The sequence below is a fragment of the Brienomyrus brachyistius genome, chromosome 16, assembly GCF_023856365.1.
Source record: "Brienomyrus brachyistius isolate T26 chromosome 16, BBRACH_0.4, whole genome shotgun sequence".
Lineage (NCBI taxonomy): Eukaryota > Metazoa > Chordata > Actinopteri > Osteoglossiformes > Mormyridae > Brienomyrus > Brienomyrus brachyistius.
Window position 1 is genome coordinate 17,473,183 of NC_064548.1, and position 17,596 is coordinate 17,490,778.

Here is a 17,596-nt window from a genome sequence, read left to right on the forward strand (position 1 = left end):
ACGGTAAATCAGTCAAAAAGCTGTTAAATAAGATGCACGCCGAGGTTCACATTTAACTTTAATTCCAAGATTTTAATTGATGTTTATTCGACGTCGAATGAAGCAATATTTTATAGCCTATTTCCTTGTACTAATTTTGGAACAGGAATTTTCGGCTATATAGGCCTATTGTGTCCCCACATTACAAGGAATTTTGCGTTTTTAGTAGTAGGTAGTGTTTTGGGGTTTCATTTACTTATTTATTCTTGTGCGCTTGTTAATTGGCAACTGATGAAGTTTAATGCAAGTGGATTTTTATTTTTACCACTAGGGTGTGACATTTCATCAATTTCCGCAGTACTGGGCTTAAATCCATCCATCCATCCATTTCCAAACCGCTTATCCTACTAGGTCGCGGGGGGACTGGGCTTAAATATTTTACTAAAACGGATCGTCGTGGTCGTTTTAATGTTACCGGCCTTGGTTGATAGTTGATTGAGATTGACAGCCTATCGATCTATCCACTATATGATCAGCATTATTAATATTCATTTTAGGGTGGTTATTGTATCCCAGCAATCTGCAGTGGGAAGGCTATTCGTCGTAGATGACTTAGATATTTACCCCTAATGTACAATGCAGAAACTCTTAGAATTTCACTGGCTTTAGGTGGGAGGGGCGGTTATATTTACGTATATCTGCAGTCAGACAGAGGACGAGCATCCACTGCCTTACTGTTACGATTAATGTGATATAGCCCATGACCGGATCGACCGTGTTTAAAGCCGGGTTTTCAGCGTTTGACACGTGTCATCCTTATTCGAGACCTATTGCACCAAGTGAAATGCGCTTTCATCGCTATACCAAATAAACCTTTAATTTCAGTTGACAAATTTAACATCTTAAATTATACTAGTAAGATTACGGAGTAATGGAATTCAGTGGCAGTGAACCACACATGGCTTCCCACAAACCCGGAAAGATAATGTCGCACATCTGTTGGCCATAAGAAGGGTGAGAGACTACATTAAGTAGCTGATGTTTTCGTAAAATCCATTACCGGACGTTTATAGTCTACTTATTGATTTTATGGAAGTTTTAAGATAAGATGTTGAAATTACGGCTAGCCCAGAATTGGAAGAGCAAAACTGGATTTCACGCATAACTTTTTTTAAAAAATAAAACTTTCTGGCTTGGAAAAAGATGTGAACACAAATGTGTCTATTCGAGAAACATCGCAGACGTTGCTTAGCGGGTGTCCAGTGTGCAAACGGACCACGGTTTTTAGTAGCCTATAAAGTATTTAACGAAACCAAAAAAAGTTTGCTAAGAAATAAATTGAATTCAGTCCAAGACTGGCCTTTTGCTATTGTAAAAAGCATGTATGTGTCTCAGGCATTTTAATGAATTACCGCGACGATTACAGCTCTTAAAAATCGCCATGTATGAAACGCAACTAATCAATACGATACATGCCAAACTGCGCTTTACAGGGGCTCTTGAATATTAAAAATCGGATGGGGAGGGTGACATTTTGTCGGGGTGGGGCAGAATTTCCAGCTTCGTCCCTGATACATGCACCATTCACCCCTGCCTTTGTTTACATTTTAAAGTAGACGAACATCAGTTTTGACATCCGTCCATTTTATGTAACCGCTTAACATATTAAGCATATCCCGGAATCTACAGGCGGGGAACAACCCAGGATGGGGCGCCAACCCATCGCACGACACACTCATGCACAACTATGGGCAATTTGGTACGTCCAGTTACCCTCTGCATGTGTTTTGGACTGGTGGGGATCCGGAGCACCCGGAGGAAACCCCACGACGACACAGGGAGAACAAGCAAACTCCACACACATAGAACTCTGGTCCCAGCAGTACGAAACAACGGTAGTAACCACTACGCCACCATGCCGCCCCCCAATTTTGACATGCCGCTTATTATTCGGTAGTAAACTGACCTATATTTCTCTAAGTCAACCTAGTCGAAAATAAAACACACAAAAAATAATAAAATATGAAACGTAATTCTTTCTCTATGTTTTCGAATCTTTCGGATGCTCCTCTATAGGCCTATGTAGTTATGCTACTTGGAGCACTGCTCTCCTAAGGACTATTTAGCACCTATTAAATAGTCCAGAAGCAGTTTTTTCCTCAATAGTGTGCAGGCAAATGTATATTTGCTCCTGCCGTGGGGAGCACAAGAGGCGTGCGATCATTGTCGTCACAATCAGTTTATTAAATAACAGGCTACATTATTTAATGCATCGTGTTTTGCAGGAGGTGATACGTAGGCCTATATGAAAGGGGCTGTGATGCCTCACTCGCGCCACTATAAAACGACCAGCGCAGTCGATGCTTGGATAGCGGATGACTAATTAAGGTAATTTATCATAGATAAATTACGTAAAATGTTTTTTATTAAATGCGACACTTCCTTCTGCGGTTTTATAACCATGAGCTGGTTGAATAAATAATGTTAGGTGTCACTTATTGTAGTTGTGCTGCATGCTTGTTATGAGGATGTAACTTTTTTAAATCCGTTAGACAGGTTTTGGGAAAAGTCAGCCAATCAACAGCGTTAAACAACTGCTGTGTAGCAACCAAGAGGCCTACATAAATAAACTCCACAAACAGGTGTGATGTATTTCTCATGAGTTCATATTTGATTTAGCATGTTTCAAATTGTATACGCCAGTTCTTAAAGAACCCAGTCTTTAACATGAATTATGACTGAATTCCTGTGATGTTTCTTGTTTTCCAATAATTCCAAAAGTGTAAATAAAAATACACAACAAAGGGTGCATTTGAATTATTTAAAAGAACAATGTACAATATACGTAAGAATAATTTATGTTGGCTGAAACGATGCGTCGAAGTTGTAAAAACAACTGAATATGGACAGACTTTGAAGTCATGAGAGAAGGCTAGAGGAACCAGCCGGCATGTGTTTTCAATGCTTATTAATTTAACACGATCACGCTATAGTAATCTAGTTAACCGAGTCAAATTGCAGGTGTTTTAACTGTACTCGAAAATTTGGATCGGTTTCAATTCATCCATGTATTAATAGCCGCTTATTTTTACTACGTTCGCGTAGAGGTTATCGCAGGTTTCACCTACGCCAGGGCGTTTCTCACTCACCGATTTACTTGAATGTGGGAGTAACCCGAAGTACCGGGAGGAAAACAGCGCAAATGCGAGGCAACACGTAGCCACACTGTCGGGCTCTAAACGGGGAGGGCATGCTGCCTACCTCAACATCGGGCATCCCATTCAATATGACTAAATCACTCAGCTTCTTCCCGAACACGAAAGATTAGTCTAGTTCTGTAAAACTGTGAGCTGTAAGGGTATTTTAGTCTGTTAGGCTACTCATTTCGAAAATCTTAGAACGGGTCATAAAGATTTAAGCCTTTTCTATCTGATTTAGGCCTAATGATGGAAAAAAAATAGTCTCATGGGGAAGTGAACCTAACGTCCGAAACAATGTGTTCGCTTAACCCCATGGGCTCCAACCAGTCACCTTCTGTGCATGTGGTTAACCCCACTTAGTTGGAACCGACCCAGCAATCGAGTCCATTCAATTCCCGTCTCCCAGGTGCTTTTGCGATGAGAAGCCTATGTGAATAGTGTCCGGAGCAGATTAACAAACTCCGGGCTTTCTGCGACCGTCACCTGCCGCGCTGCGCTACGCTACCAAGTTATCAGCCAAAGCCGTGTAATTTCACTCCAGCGATTAGTGTTTTGCGCACTCCGGGTGTTTCGGACCAGCGTGCGCCCGCGCTGTCCGCGCCGCTTCTGCAGCACTAAGGCGGCGCTTTAATCAGTCGATAAACAGCCATAATTGATCTCGCTAAGTAAATATCTGCCCTCACTATACGACAGTTAGATTTCTTCTACTCGCACGACTTTCTATGCGACCGATGATCTCATTGTGAAGCCTTCAGCTGCTATAAGCCATACACATGGAAAAAAAAATGTCAGTGTAAAACGAACGGAGTCAGTATCAAATTATTACTGCGTATTTTGCCACGTAACTGTTTAATAATGCATTAAAGCGTTGAATATGCGTAGCGTAATAACCTAACGCCCCGTTATAAATCTCGCAGGCATTTACATAGGGTAACGGTATGATGTATGTGGTCGTGGAAGTGGTTCCTGCTTTTTCTTTTTTATTAGGAAACCAGATTTTTCGATACGATGACAACCAAGTGCTGCCTCATTTCCCATATCGCTTTGCTCGGTTGACAGTGCATAATTCCTTACAACGCGCCGGTTTTTATTGAGGTCACACTCGCAGGACTTCTTATCGAGGGACAGTTTCTAACTTTTATTGTATACTCCGAACTTCAATAGTTCCATATAGCCTACCCGTGCGGGGTTCTCCGTTTCATATTGCTGTTGGTCTTTCCTTCGTTGTCCTTGAGCGCTCTTGCTTTTTCGTTTAAAGGAATTCATCATTTTAAAACTGCGGTCGTCGACGTCAATTGCACTGATGATGGATCTTTATGAATCACAAGCAACCGTTAAATCTCTGTGTCACCGCGTTAACCGTGAATATATCGTTTTATTATAACATCAGAATCTTATGTTGTTTAAATACTAATTACTGTTTTTCAATCGTACAAATTGTGATTAAATGATTATACGAAATCTATTATTGAAATAATTTTCTAAATGTCTAAATAGTATAATTGCGTAGCATACCTATACATTGTATATATCTAATGTGGAATTCCACAATTAACACATTAGTGGCCTGGTCACCCCAGAAGGTCATGAGATCCAGGTGTACCACATGGCTGTGGACTTTCACCTCTACATAACCAAAGAGCCATGGTGGTTATTTTAAAAAAGTGGAATATGTGTAGACGTCCTACACCAAAGGAGATGGAAACGTTCAACCCTGTATAACAAGGCAAACCAGAAATTCACATTTATGATGCCTACTCTATTCATTAGTGGGCAGATTGGTGACTTTGAGGCTAGGGCTCTGTTTTAGTAATCGGAAGGTTACTGGTTCAAATCCCATGAATACCACAAGTGGTCTTACTCTGTTGGGCCCTTGAGCAAGGCTCTTAACCTGCAATTGCTGTATGATGTTAATCTACATCCAGCCCTGTAAGCAGGTCCTCCAACTTTCAGGAAAATGTGGGAATTTCAGGGAAACACCCCGGATGTTTGCAATAATTAGGCTATATTTTAATTATAAAGATAACTAGAAATAATAACCCTGCTAATAGTACTGGGTATACATGTTGCATTAGTGCACTCTGAACTAAAATGATCCAGGATCAGTCCTTTGATGGACATTATTGTTCTAAATACAGTAGCAACTGGTAGAAAAACGGTTGGTTCAATTCGAACACTGCAAATCATTGAAAAAAAAATTAATACATTCAGCAATATATGTGTTGCAGTATCTACCAATCTATACCGGCTTGTCCTAGGTGGGTCACGGAGGTCTGCAGTCCATCGCGGAAGCAATGGCCGCAAGGCAGGGAATAACTCAAGACAGGGCACCAACCCATCGCAGGTTTTCCAATATAGGCTATCAATGATTAAATATATATACACACACACACACACCAAGCATATACAGGCAATAGGATGGTTCATTGAGTATAGCCCTGCTGCTTGAACCCCGCCCCCGGGGGTTATATTCCCTATTCTTCCCTCCGTTCTGTGTGTGTGAGTTTGCATGTTCTCCTGGTATTTCACGGGTTTCCTCCAGGTACTCCGGTTTCCTTCCTGAATTTCAAAGACATGCAATTAGGTGAATTGTAGTCTCTAAATTTGTGCATGCATGTGGCCTCAGATGGACTGACATCCCGTCTAGGGTGTACTATCTGATTCCCTATAAAATTAGACGCCCTACAGGTAACCTAATCCAGGATAACCGGCTGGAAGGTGGGTATATGCATACATTAGCGCCTCAGTCATTTAACATATTGAAAAACAAGCAATACGTTAACAATACGTTAAAGTTCATATTCACTGATATCCGTATGTTTTGTTTATCCGTTTAAAATAATTTTACATATTCAAAAGCCCCTGTAAAGTGCTGAATCTTCTAAGGTATCCGTGCGCCCCCCAAAAAACTCCTCCATCAGACAATCCTATGGCCCAAATCTAGGTGATTATCCTGCTCTCGCCGTAACTCCGTACGGCGAGACATCAGTCTTTCACAGCTTAGTTTACTTCCATGCAAACCCACACTGCAAGCCACTGCAGGCTATAATCCCAGTCAGCTTCCTGCAGGCTACTGTCAACTGATATCAATCACAATTAAAGCACCAGCCATCAGTAACTGAACATTACACATTTCAGCGACAATTTTCCAGCGGGACATCGCACAATGTTGCTATGCGACAGTTTTCCTTCTGTAGGCTAAAGTAGGAAACGCACACGTCCATATCGGGAGTCTAACTACAGTCCCGCCATTAAGCATGTTTGACCACGGTGCACCATTGTCGCCAGTAAAAACTAGCACTGGTTAGCGAATATTCAGTGGTTTACGTTCAAAAGGCATCATTCCGTAAACATAGTAAATAAAATTTTAATAACAACACTTCCTTCACCCTGGGAGTAGGCTTGTAAAAAATTAAATTGATTTCGTTCAGACAAGGATGACAGCTTTAACATCTATAAACAATAAACGGGGCACTGATTTCTAAATTCAAAACTGTGAGGTCTGCGCGCTTTTTAAAATGTGTATTTTATTGATAGTCACCGCACGGGATGCCGGATGGTTTGTCAGATCTTTCGCCCGCTTTCTCGTCCAAGGCCACCCTCCCCTTCCAGTTTTGTTCTACACGTCCGTCGAGCGGAGCGTGCAGAAGGTTTATGGTAATTGCGGTTTCCCGACTGGCCTTCTGGGTAGAGCCTGTCAGTGGGAGCGCGTCGCTCTCGGCTCTCATTCTGCGCTCCGCGCTCGGAGACGGCGGCTGCACTTTAGCGTCTTAACAGCACGGAGCAGCGGAGACCGAGGGTAAGAGAACTGAAAGGGGGGGGGAAGACTGAAAGACAAAGAAGCAGGCAAAGCTACACAAACAATAGGGAGAAAGGCGTTAAAGCGGACATGGTGTATTTGAGACATTTTTAAGGAACGAGTGTACAACTACAAGGTAGGGTGTATTTTAAGCAGCGTGTTCGGTGCGAGCTGTAACCCAACATGGCGCTGCGAGGCATTACCAGGCTGAATTAATTGCTGGAGTCCAAGGACCGTCGCCACCTGTACCCTTGAATAATACACAAGGATTTAACCGCATTTGGATCTAGGAATATAGGCTGTCCGTCTGGATCTCTAATTTTGCTTCGGATTTCTGAGGATGTCTATTTACCACTTTTATTTTGAGCAGTTTTTCCCCGACTGGAAATACATCGAGACTTTGGATTGCTACAAAAAAAAGTATACTCAATTTCCTTTATCAAAAGAGTTAGTAAAATCGCACCGTCCCGCCGGTTTGTTTGCTTGAATGATCTTTAAAAATCGGCTTAATCTACGTTTTGATTTAGGACGGGCACTCGTGGTTTGATCAAGGAAGGCGTCCCGAATACTGACTGGGATGTTTGCGCTTTGTGAAACGTAAACAGGATCGCGTCTGCTTTGAACTATTTGTGTAGGAAACTTCGGACGGGAACACATTGGCTTGAAGTGAGATTTGCGTTGGATTTCGACATTGAGAATTCGAAGTCGATTCAGGTAACGTTCCTTTTCATTTTACGTGTTAAGGCTGGTTATATCTTTGGTTCTTTTTTTTTTCATTTTCTTGACGCTGCAACTGTGTGATATTTAATAATCCGAATCATTGTCAGTCGGGTACTTCTGAGAGGAACTGAATAGGATTTACCAGCAACTGCGACATTTGTGGGTTTCCCAGACACTTTGTTAGTGCCGCGTTTCAGCCGCACAGAAGTTCAGACAAACCCCTAAGATTGTCACGTTAACCAGCACGTTCACTTTGTCTGTTTATACGCGGCATCGCAATAAGCGTGGCCTGCATGGGACATCAAGGCAGGGAAATAGAACTGAAATGTTTTATTCCCCCTTGACAATGACGAGTAATTTCCAATGTCGTGACGGGGCTTCCTGGAATGTAGGATTAATTTTTATTCAGTTTAAGAGTCTTCGATCGTCCAAATTTAAATCCGTTTTTTCATGGAACAACTATAGTTTAATTGACATCTTTGGATTTGTGTTGGATTACTCAGAAGACGCGGGATATTCGAGTTGTTGGCTTACGAAGATAAGTACCCTGGCCGAAGATAACACGAGGTTACGGATCCGAGCCTCGCCCTGTTTATGGTAATGTACCGTTTAAATACGAATTTGCAGTTGGGCGCTGTGGGAGGGCATCCCCGTGCTGTTGTTGTCTGCGTGTGAGTGGGAGGAGAGAGGGAGGGTGCGGATCCGTGCCTCGTGGGGGTAGAGTGTAAGATTCGGGTTAAATAGGCAGACTGCGGCAAATACGTGACTTCTATGCTGAAGACTTCCCCGCCCCTCTCTAACACATACACATCATCTAACTACAATGAGAAATTGCTCAGCATGACACGCATAAACCTAATCTGCGATTTCTGCATGCTTGCATGCTCCATTGGTTCAAAATGTCCGAGGAATTCACCACACTGAGCCTCCCGATTATAGATTGTGAAGTACTTTATAGCGCTTGGGCGTTTCGTTAAGGGCGTATTGCGTGACATTAAAATGACTCCGCTCACTCTTTCGGGGAACGCTGGCTAGACGTTAATTGGGATCCTGGATCCTGCTTGCGGAGTCACTTTGTTTTCCTTTCTTAATAATTGAATAATGGAGCCGGATCCTGTGAGTTGAGGCAACTTTCTCACGCACTTGTTCATTACATGGAAATTATTAGCAACTGGGCGATTGTGGAAAATCGGTTCCGTAAGAATTTATTGGGACACCATTTGGTTTATAAACTATGACCTGCTGGACTGATTCAGGGTTCGTAATGGTCAGTAAAAATGCTTTTGAATAGTCCTTGGATGTTTGTTTGAATAATGTCTATATATACACGAGAACCTATATGATCACTTTGACAGGTTACACGGTGCTTTTATTCGAGTTGCCTGTTGTAGCCTAATTGGCTGAATGCACAGGTCTAGTCGCAATGATGTTAGTCGCCTTAATTGCAGTGAACAGTTGATTTCTAAGTAGATTCATAAATCTATTATTTAGTTGCTTGCCAGATTGGGATATTTATTATTTTCCTTTCCTCGCCCTCTACTCGTCATGAAACGTAGTAGAGGTTTATTGTTAGATAAATGGGCTGCTGCGAGCTAATTAAACCAGACGTGGTTTTTCTGTGAATCCCGAGGGACAACAAACACCGGTAGCGTCCGAATAGCGCGGCTTGGCTCCGCTCCGCAGACCGTATTCATGGTGGTGACCTCACTGCATTCGGCTAAATTTGGATGTATACGTGCCGAGAATAAATCATCTTAAAATCAGGCACCGGGAACTGGAGGTGGTTTTACAACCGTGCAAGCGTCAACGGTGGATGATAAACGGTACATCTGATCATTTCGGCCAGATTTGTCTCTTTAAATATTAATTTATTAGCCTGTACTTAATGGTTCGGCAGACAAATTTTGTAAAATAGTTTTCTGACAAGTGTAAACTCGTAACGCTCACTTTAGTACCGCTCTACGTTTTGACGTGTAATTGCCATATTTAACACCAAATGCATGATACATTGAGTATATGTTCGTAGTCTTGAGTATAATTTTAATACTGTGGGTAACTAGGTGCATTATCCACGATGTACGATTTCATAAAGTAAGGGCTGAGTTGCCGTGAACTTGGATGTTTATAGCCCGTGTATACTAAAGAGAGACAGAAATCGTTTTGATTTTTAAATGTTTATTGGAATGTCGCATCTTCCATGGAGGTCGACGGAAAGCGCGTATCACCATCCTGGAATATGCCGATATTAGGGCTCTGTGTTAGTGCGCGTGCAAAAGCTCCCATCAGGATGTAAGAAATGCGTGTAAATAAAAGCCAACGTCGGACACTGAGACGGAGGGATCGGATTTCAATCGGCTCCGGGAGGAGACGTCATGGTTTTATTGAAGTTGCACTCGGGCCAAGTCTCCCCCCGGGACGGCTGCTCTGAAACAGGAGAGCTCTTCCCCCACCCCCACCCAGTTCAGAAAGCCTTTGTGCGGCGGGGGCTCCGCGGACACGGATCGCTGCGCGCACAGGAGGACGTAACAGCCTCCGCCGGCGTCGTGCTCTCAAAGCTGCATTCTCACCCGGAGCGCTAAACGAAACCCTGGGCGGTCCAACAATGGCGCGCCTTCTGCGCTGGAGCTGCCTCTTAGAGGACTCTGTTTGCTGGCAATGTATTCGTGAATATGTCCTCAAAATTAGCTGAATTCTGCATTGAAATACGCCTATGTTTTTAAATTCCATAAATTTCCTTTGTGAGCCATTAAGTATTTAATAAGTTTTAGTAGTCGTATAAGTTGAATTATGTGCGAGGATAAAGTCCGTGCTTTCGGGGGTGGTGTCGCTTAATTTAAGGTTTCTGCCAGTCTATATATAACACGTTTTGCTCCGTCTGAATTGGCAGCGGGCTAATGGTGCTCTAATTTAGTAACGTCACGGCCCAAGACATTAAACGCTGATGAAATACATCTGAAATGCAGCCACACGCGGCCGCCGGAAAGCACGCAAAACATCAATTAAGTTTCAGCGCGTTACGCTGATGTACACAACCCCATCCCCACTCTTCCTTGCTTTCAATAGCTTACTTGTTCGCGTATTACCATCGCGTATTTTTTAGCGTTAATAATAGATAATACACATAGCGTGTAACCTATCCAATCTAATATGCCCAATTATTCTTGGTCGATTATTCAGAAACGGTTTTATATACGTTTAAGAAATAACGGCCATTAAATGATGAGAATATAAATAAAATAGTTACAGCATATGGATACACGGTGGATATTTTAAAGGATGGTCATATTAAAATATTTAATACGCTGAATTCACGTTATATATTTTCGACTATTTGTTGCGTTCAGCTGCGGTCAGATGTACATGTTTCTGTTTTCGGGTTTAATGTGATTGTGAATGTTTCCGCTAACTGGCTTTGCGATGCGTGGTCAAGGAAGATCTGTTTACAACTGGCACAAATAAAACAGCGCCTATAGTGAAGGCTGGCCCCATGCTGTCCTGCTTCTGGGCCCGTCGTACACTGACCCCGTCCCAGTACCTCCCCTACGCAATGACCCCTTTAACTAATTTGACACATTTTCATCATCGTATTCTCTGACATAAATTGCCGATCATAAACGTTCGGTAGGCCATTTTGGGTTGGCCAAAAGTACGTGGAGGTCGGCGATACCGTTGATTTATTTATTTAGCGGAGGCTTATGTCCCAAGCGACCTAAAATCTAGGCAGGTAATAAATCACAAGCATACGGCTGTCAGTGGGCTAACTAGGCATAAGTGCGACTAGGCTGAACTGCCGCCGAATCACCGGTAACGTACAAGTTAGCATCAGAACACGAGCTATACAATAAATTACAAAACATGGCAAGAATCTAATAGGACAGATTTATCATTAAAAAAAGGCCTAATTAAGACTAGGTTTCTACAATAAGTTGAAGCTGTCTGGAAAAGACTCCCATGAGGTTTGGCCAATTTATAATATTTGGAATATTAGATGTTCCGGGCTTTCCTGTAGGCATATTTTAAAAATAAATGTGTGAAGTTGTATTGATCCATGATTTAAGATTTTCTCTTAAATCTGAAAATGGAAAGAGCTTTCGGCTACAAAGTAGCGGGCTGCTGTAACTTTCAATGTTTCGTTTGATTTTCGAACCGGTTTGCTATGTTTTATTGGGTCAAAACATACAATGTGTTTGTACAGGGTGATGCCCTATATCCAGGCCTCCGCAAATAAATTAAACCATCCTGATTATAGTATGCATATTTCTCGGTTATAGTTGAATGTTCACACCCTTCTTTGTCTTCAGTTTCACTATGACAGTGGAAGTTTACTGGCCCTTAAATACTGGCTTTAGTGTTCGTTTTATATTCGTATAGATCTCGAATTCAGTATGAAAACATTCAGAAATGCTGTACTGCTCACCTCATTGCTCCTTCTGTCCTGAGGTGGATTTTTGTGGCTATTTTTGGCCATCGGACCCTGTCTATTTAAGACATAGCGGGCTGTCCCTGTTTAATAAGGGAGTCATTTGATAAGCACAGAAGGGAAAGTTTGGCACTTTTCCACCGGCATGCAGGGACCGAGCCGAACCGCAAAGAGACCTAGCTAGAGCGCGGTTCCAGCTCCCTTCGGTTTTCCACTGCAAAAGGGTCACTCGGGCACTGCCAAGTTTGGAAAGTCACAGCGCCGTAAAATCGAAGATGCCGATTTACTGCTTACACCCTGTACATCATGAGTTACTATGTGCACTTTTTAACTCTGCCAGTTTTTGCAAGCACGTCTGTGAGAATCTCATTTTTATGTTGGAATCACACGCTAGCGAAATTAGCATTCTCATCCTAAATATTCATTGAAAATCCATTCCGGTCTGCTGTTCTATAGTACTTTTTAAGTAGGGGGTTGGAAATGTTCAAGTTTTGAGTTATCAGGACTGCATCAATACATTGCAATGTGCGATACTACTAATGACGGATATTATGTATATATAATATGCCTTTCGTTCTTCTGATAATTCATGCTTATCGACACAGGTCGTTTGTTGTAGCCAGCTCCGGGTTTTCGGCCCCAGTACGGCCCAGGCTCGGCTCGGATAATTCACAATGAAGAACCTTCGGTTCGCGGTTCTTGGTGTTGAAGCGTCGATTTGTCGTTTTAGTGGTGTGCCCGAGGGCTGCGCCTAGTTTCGCGACGAAGTGAGTATTATACATGCCTATCCGAATTTGCAAGTTTTAAATGCAACATTAGAAAAGAAACTGGTCACGCAACACATAATTACGCCGCGACGTTTGTACACACGTTTACCTGCTGTAGCCTTGTGGCTCACCTTTGAGGGATTTACTGCAGGTAGCAGTCCGACGCCAAACTGAGGTCTTGTATTCAATTAAAGATAATGAGACCTAATTTTTATAGCTTGATTAAAACTTATTCATACACGGTGAAACGCTACTTTAAGAAGGATGCTCTATTTCGTTTGTACTCATCTGGCCATTTTGATGATGGATTTAGAGGCAAGTCACTTCTGTGCTGTTTAAAGCATTAAGGACTCTTGGGTAAATGCTTATCTAGATGGACAATAGTGATATGTTTTTGCTTTTAAGTGTCTGGGTACTGTAAAAACCTACAGAATGTGCCCAATATTTTGTTTTGAATATTCATTATTAGATAAGTAAAAACACTGACGGACGTTCCTGCACATCATAGATTAGTCAGTACACTCTATCGTTTTTTTATATACATTTTTCTGTTTTACTCTATATTTCATTCTATGTGCATCGAGCATTGCAGATACAGGTATTTAACTAATGGGTATTGTAGCAGGCGATATCCAAGTAGACCTCTGCTTTTATGTCTTGGGTTGAGTAGGTCTGTTTACCGGTGGAACATCCATCCCATATTAGCTCAATTTAAAATATTTGGCAGTGCTCTTGAGTGAACAGTATTTCTATCAGAGATGAGTTGTTGGGTAAATAGAGAGCCCTTGACTCGCTGGTCCATTAGGGTATAGCTGTTTCATGATGTCTAAGAAGAAGGCTACTTTGTCATGTATGAAACTGACATCGTCTTAGGGTGGTGTTGGCATTTCCAGAAAAATGATGAGTGAAAGACTTGCCATTCATGTGCTTTGTCAGTATAGAAAATCATTAAATATCGCGAATGTTGCTTTTGGTTTGTGCGGTTTCTTATACCCTAGATTAAACTATGGTTTATATCAGCTTAACCCAAACTCTACACTAGCTGTTAAAAAAAATCCCAAATATCATAGTTTTAAAACCCTAGAAATGATGCAAGTTCTTACTGTCCTGCAGTGGTCAAACTTCCGATGGCCCCCGTTCTGCGTACTCTGCACAAACGCAAGGTGACGTGCCGCTGTACACTGCATTAATAGAGGCCAGCATAGCTTGAAAAATAAGATGCAAGGAGTGGTTAACTGCGGCCAGGTGATTGATTTACCGTTTTCTGGGTTTCGTTTTTTACCCCTTAAATTTGAATTTATTTACGGAGCTGTTTGTTTGGCTGAGCCTAGACAGTACAAGATCTGCATTCGTAGTAGCCTGGGCCATCCATGTAGTTTGTGAGATACAATAGGACTGAAATAAATGAAATTTGACTGCCTGAAACTAGTTCAAAGGCAAGGTTATGATTTATGTAAATGAATTTGGAGATTAAGCTGTTAATTAAAGCAGTACTCCAGGCGAGTTGTGAAGTTTATTGTTGTTTATTTGGAATGTTTTGTCTGACTGTGGAAGTACTGTCCGATAATCGCAATGTGCTCTCTGGTGTTGGACTCCGCAAGTAGGCTACATTAATGCATTTTCCAGGAGTAATCTGGTGTGTGAATGCATGCATGTACACCTATATGTCCTGCAATGGACTGACATGTAGGGGTGTACTCCAGTCTTTTGCCTTATCTTGTCTCTTCTCTGAGACCCTGTCCATGATGCACGGTGGAAAATTGATTGATTTAATACTTCCTTACATTTGAACCTTTCAGCTTGAAACCAAAGTAAAAGTTTCCTGTTGTTGGAATCATCAATATGCAAAATGCATCTAAGCTTGTTTTAACTCGTGTAATGTGGCTGTTACATGAAATGGCCTCCTAAAATAGGTAGCCTAATAGGCTGTGGCTGACGTGACTCTTTAGTGAACATAATTGGCCCAAGTTAAGCACATTAGTCGGTGATAAATTAATAATAATTGTTTAAAAAAAATTATATCCTGACGAAACGCTCCTGTTTAATGGAAGAGCTCAGGTTTCCGAAAGCAATGAGTATAGAGCAGTGTTTCCTATTCTGGTCCTTGGGGACCCAGAGACAGCCCACGAGGGAGCGAAAATGTGGACTGTCTGGCAGGGAGCAAAAACATGAACTGGCTGTGGGTACCCAAGAAATGGATTGGGAAATATTAGCATAGAGAGAAAATATTCGTAGCTCAGTAAATCAGAACAGCTGTTTTAATGTGCCCAGGCATTTTCTTGTGTGTTTGCCGTGATTTGGCCCTTCCCTGACTACTTCTGTAATACCGGTTGGGAGACATGCCAGGTTATCTGTGCATCAGTTCCAGTATGGTGTCTCTGTGGTCGGGTCCATGAGAAGGATGGGTTCTCCTTTCGCATAGATTGGGGCTATGTTTAACGGGGGTAGGATGTGGGGGGGGTGGCTCTGTCCTATACTTTTTTTGGGGCTTCTGCCATAGTTAGTGAATAAACACACTTTGACACATGTACCGAGTACCCAAAATCCGGCCTCATTTCTGGGGTGATTAGGAAGATGTGTGCTGGTGCAAATTCACTAGGCAGTTTTTTTATATCCTTTTTCTACTTACCCAGCATTGAGTGGCCGATCTGGGCAATGTGGTATTGGGACTCAATCCATGTAGATGTAGTATGCTAAAAAAAAACATTTTACTAGGAAATATGTTTTGCATTTATAGAGTAATTATGAAATGGCTACGTCATCTGAATGAAAACTGTTCCAAGATGAATTTGAGGAAGCAAATTCAGTGTAGTTAGAGTATGGAATAGTCTTCCTGTTAGTGTAGCACAAGCTAAAATCCTGGGTTCCTTTAATTCAGAGCTAGATAAGATTTTAACAACTCTGAGCTATTAGTTACTTCTCCCCAAACGAGCTTGATGGGCCGAATGGCCTCCTCTCATTTGTAAATTTCTTATGTTCTTCTTGTGTTCATGTTATATTGGTCTTTTGTTCATCTTGTGTTGGACTTACCCAGATTAATGATGAGTACATGCTAGTGTGGCACCAGGAACAGTGTGCATTTCCTCCTCTTCTTTCGTTGAACTCATCCCTCTTTAGAGGAGTTCAAAGGCTTGTTTCCGTAACTACACACCTTTTTATATTGTTCAGAATGGCAGATATAGAAAACGATTAAACAGCTGTAAAGATTTTGACCACACTTCCCGACAATGAAGATCCTTCATTAGAATATCCATGTAGCCCTGCACAGAATTTATTTTTTTTTTTACCACATGACTCTCTTAATTCACTGATTTTCTTTTATTGAAAGGTGCTGTGCCTGTAATTCTGGAATCATTTATCCTTTACGTAGTTGTCAGAGCTGTATGTGAGGCCGGTTATTGTGCTTGTGCCAGAACACTGAATTTCACTAATTTAAATAAGACATAAATATGGTTCTCTTACAAGAAGGCGATACTATGACATTTGTTTAACATACAGATGAGAGGAAACGGAGGTTAAAAGATGCCAGCAATTTATACGGCTAGGAGTCTCCGTAAAACCAGTTATGATGCTCCGTTGCTATTTTGGTGGTAAATGTGAACGGATGACAAATTGCCATAAGTTTTTACTCTTCTTTATAGGTTCTAATAGCATTGATGCTGTCTTTTTGAAGATAAATATTTCATTGCTTGACAGAAGGTGGATTTCCATTTCTCTTAATGGGTCAGGGGAGGACGGGTGTCTTGTAATCTACTGGCACGGTAGTGGAAAGCCAGCTTTGTGGCAGGCGAGTCTGAAGGCTGACGTGGCTTCAAGACGCAGCAAAGCAACTTAAAATGCATGAGTTTAATGGACCTGAAGCGGATGTAATGGCAGCAGTCATAATTTAGGGCTGCTGCCTGTCAGTATTTTGACACCGCAGCGTTTGCTTCCTCAAACTGCCACCTCAGTAAGGACGCGGGAGCTCTGAACTGTACCACTGTTCTCATAAACCAGCAGTCTTGAGGTGATCCGAAGCCCTTCACTGTAGTCAGTCTGCTTCCGATTCTTGAGTGAAATGACGCATTTTGGCTTCGCATGGATTCAAGCTGCTGCCTTGCAGCCTTGGCCAGAATCCTCAGTTTTCCCTGGCGGGAGCGACATATTTGTGCAGAAATTTAATTGTCTCGTTTGTAATTTTTTTTTTTTGTGGGCTCCGTTCAAGGATGCAACAATAGTGTAAAAACTTAAGTGTATGAAGGTGTATAGTGCTGGTGTATGGAGGTGTATAGTGCTGGTGTATGAAGGTGTATAGTACTGGTGTAACGGTTCTGAAACTGAGACAGAAACCGCGATTCAAACGTTCACAAAAAACAACTCAAAGCAAGAAAACCATGGTCTGAACCGAACGGGGGATTTTTTAAATCGTTTCGCCCTTGGCTTGCAGTATAAAATACCTTTGAATTATGCAGTCTTAATACTATTTATTGTCCAAAAAAACCTAAAAAACATAATCAGTCATCAGCATTTAAGCCATTATTTTAATCTCGCGCCACAAGCAGCCCCCTGTCCTAATTGCTAGTGATGTCCGCCGAACAAGTCCTGCGTGCATGTTTCCGATTTTATAAAGGGGCTCTGCAGTGTTGCCCTATCCTTGATGTCTGTCTGTCTGTTCACATTGACGTTACACCGTAGACTTATGAAGTCTCATAATTATGCTTACAGCTTTTGT

At 41.9% G+C, this 17,596-nt stretch overlaps 1 protein-coding gene across 5 annotated transcripts in view; it reads left to right on the plus strand.

The window, feature by feature from the left end:
• The first annotated feature begins 6,853 nt into the window (after positions 1–6,853).
• The window catches only part of LOC125709765 (BCL-6 corepressor-like), a 37,759-nt gene continuing 27,016 nt past the window's right edge, over positions 6,854–17,596 (plus strand). For 2 of the 5 annotated variants that reach the window (XM_048978566.1, XM_048978570.1), the window contains exon 1: positions 6,854–6,978. The gene's annotated coding sequence lies outside the window, so the exon portion shown is untranslated. The other 3 variants (XM_048978569.1, XM_048978567.1, XM_048978568.1) reach the window with 3 other exon arrangements.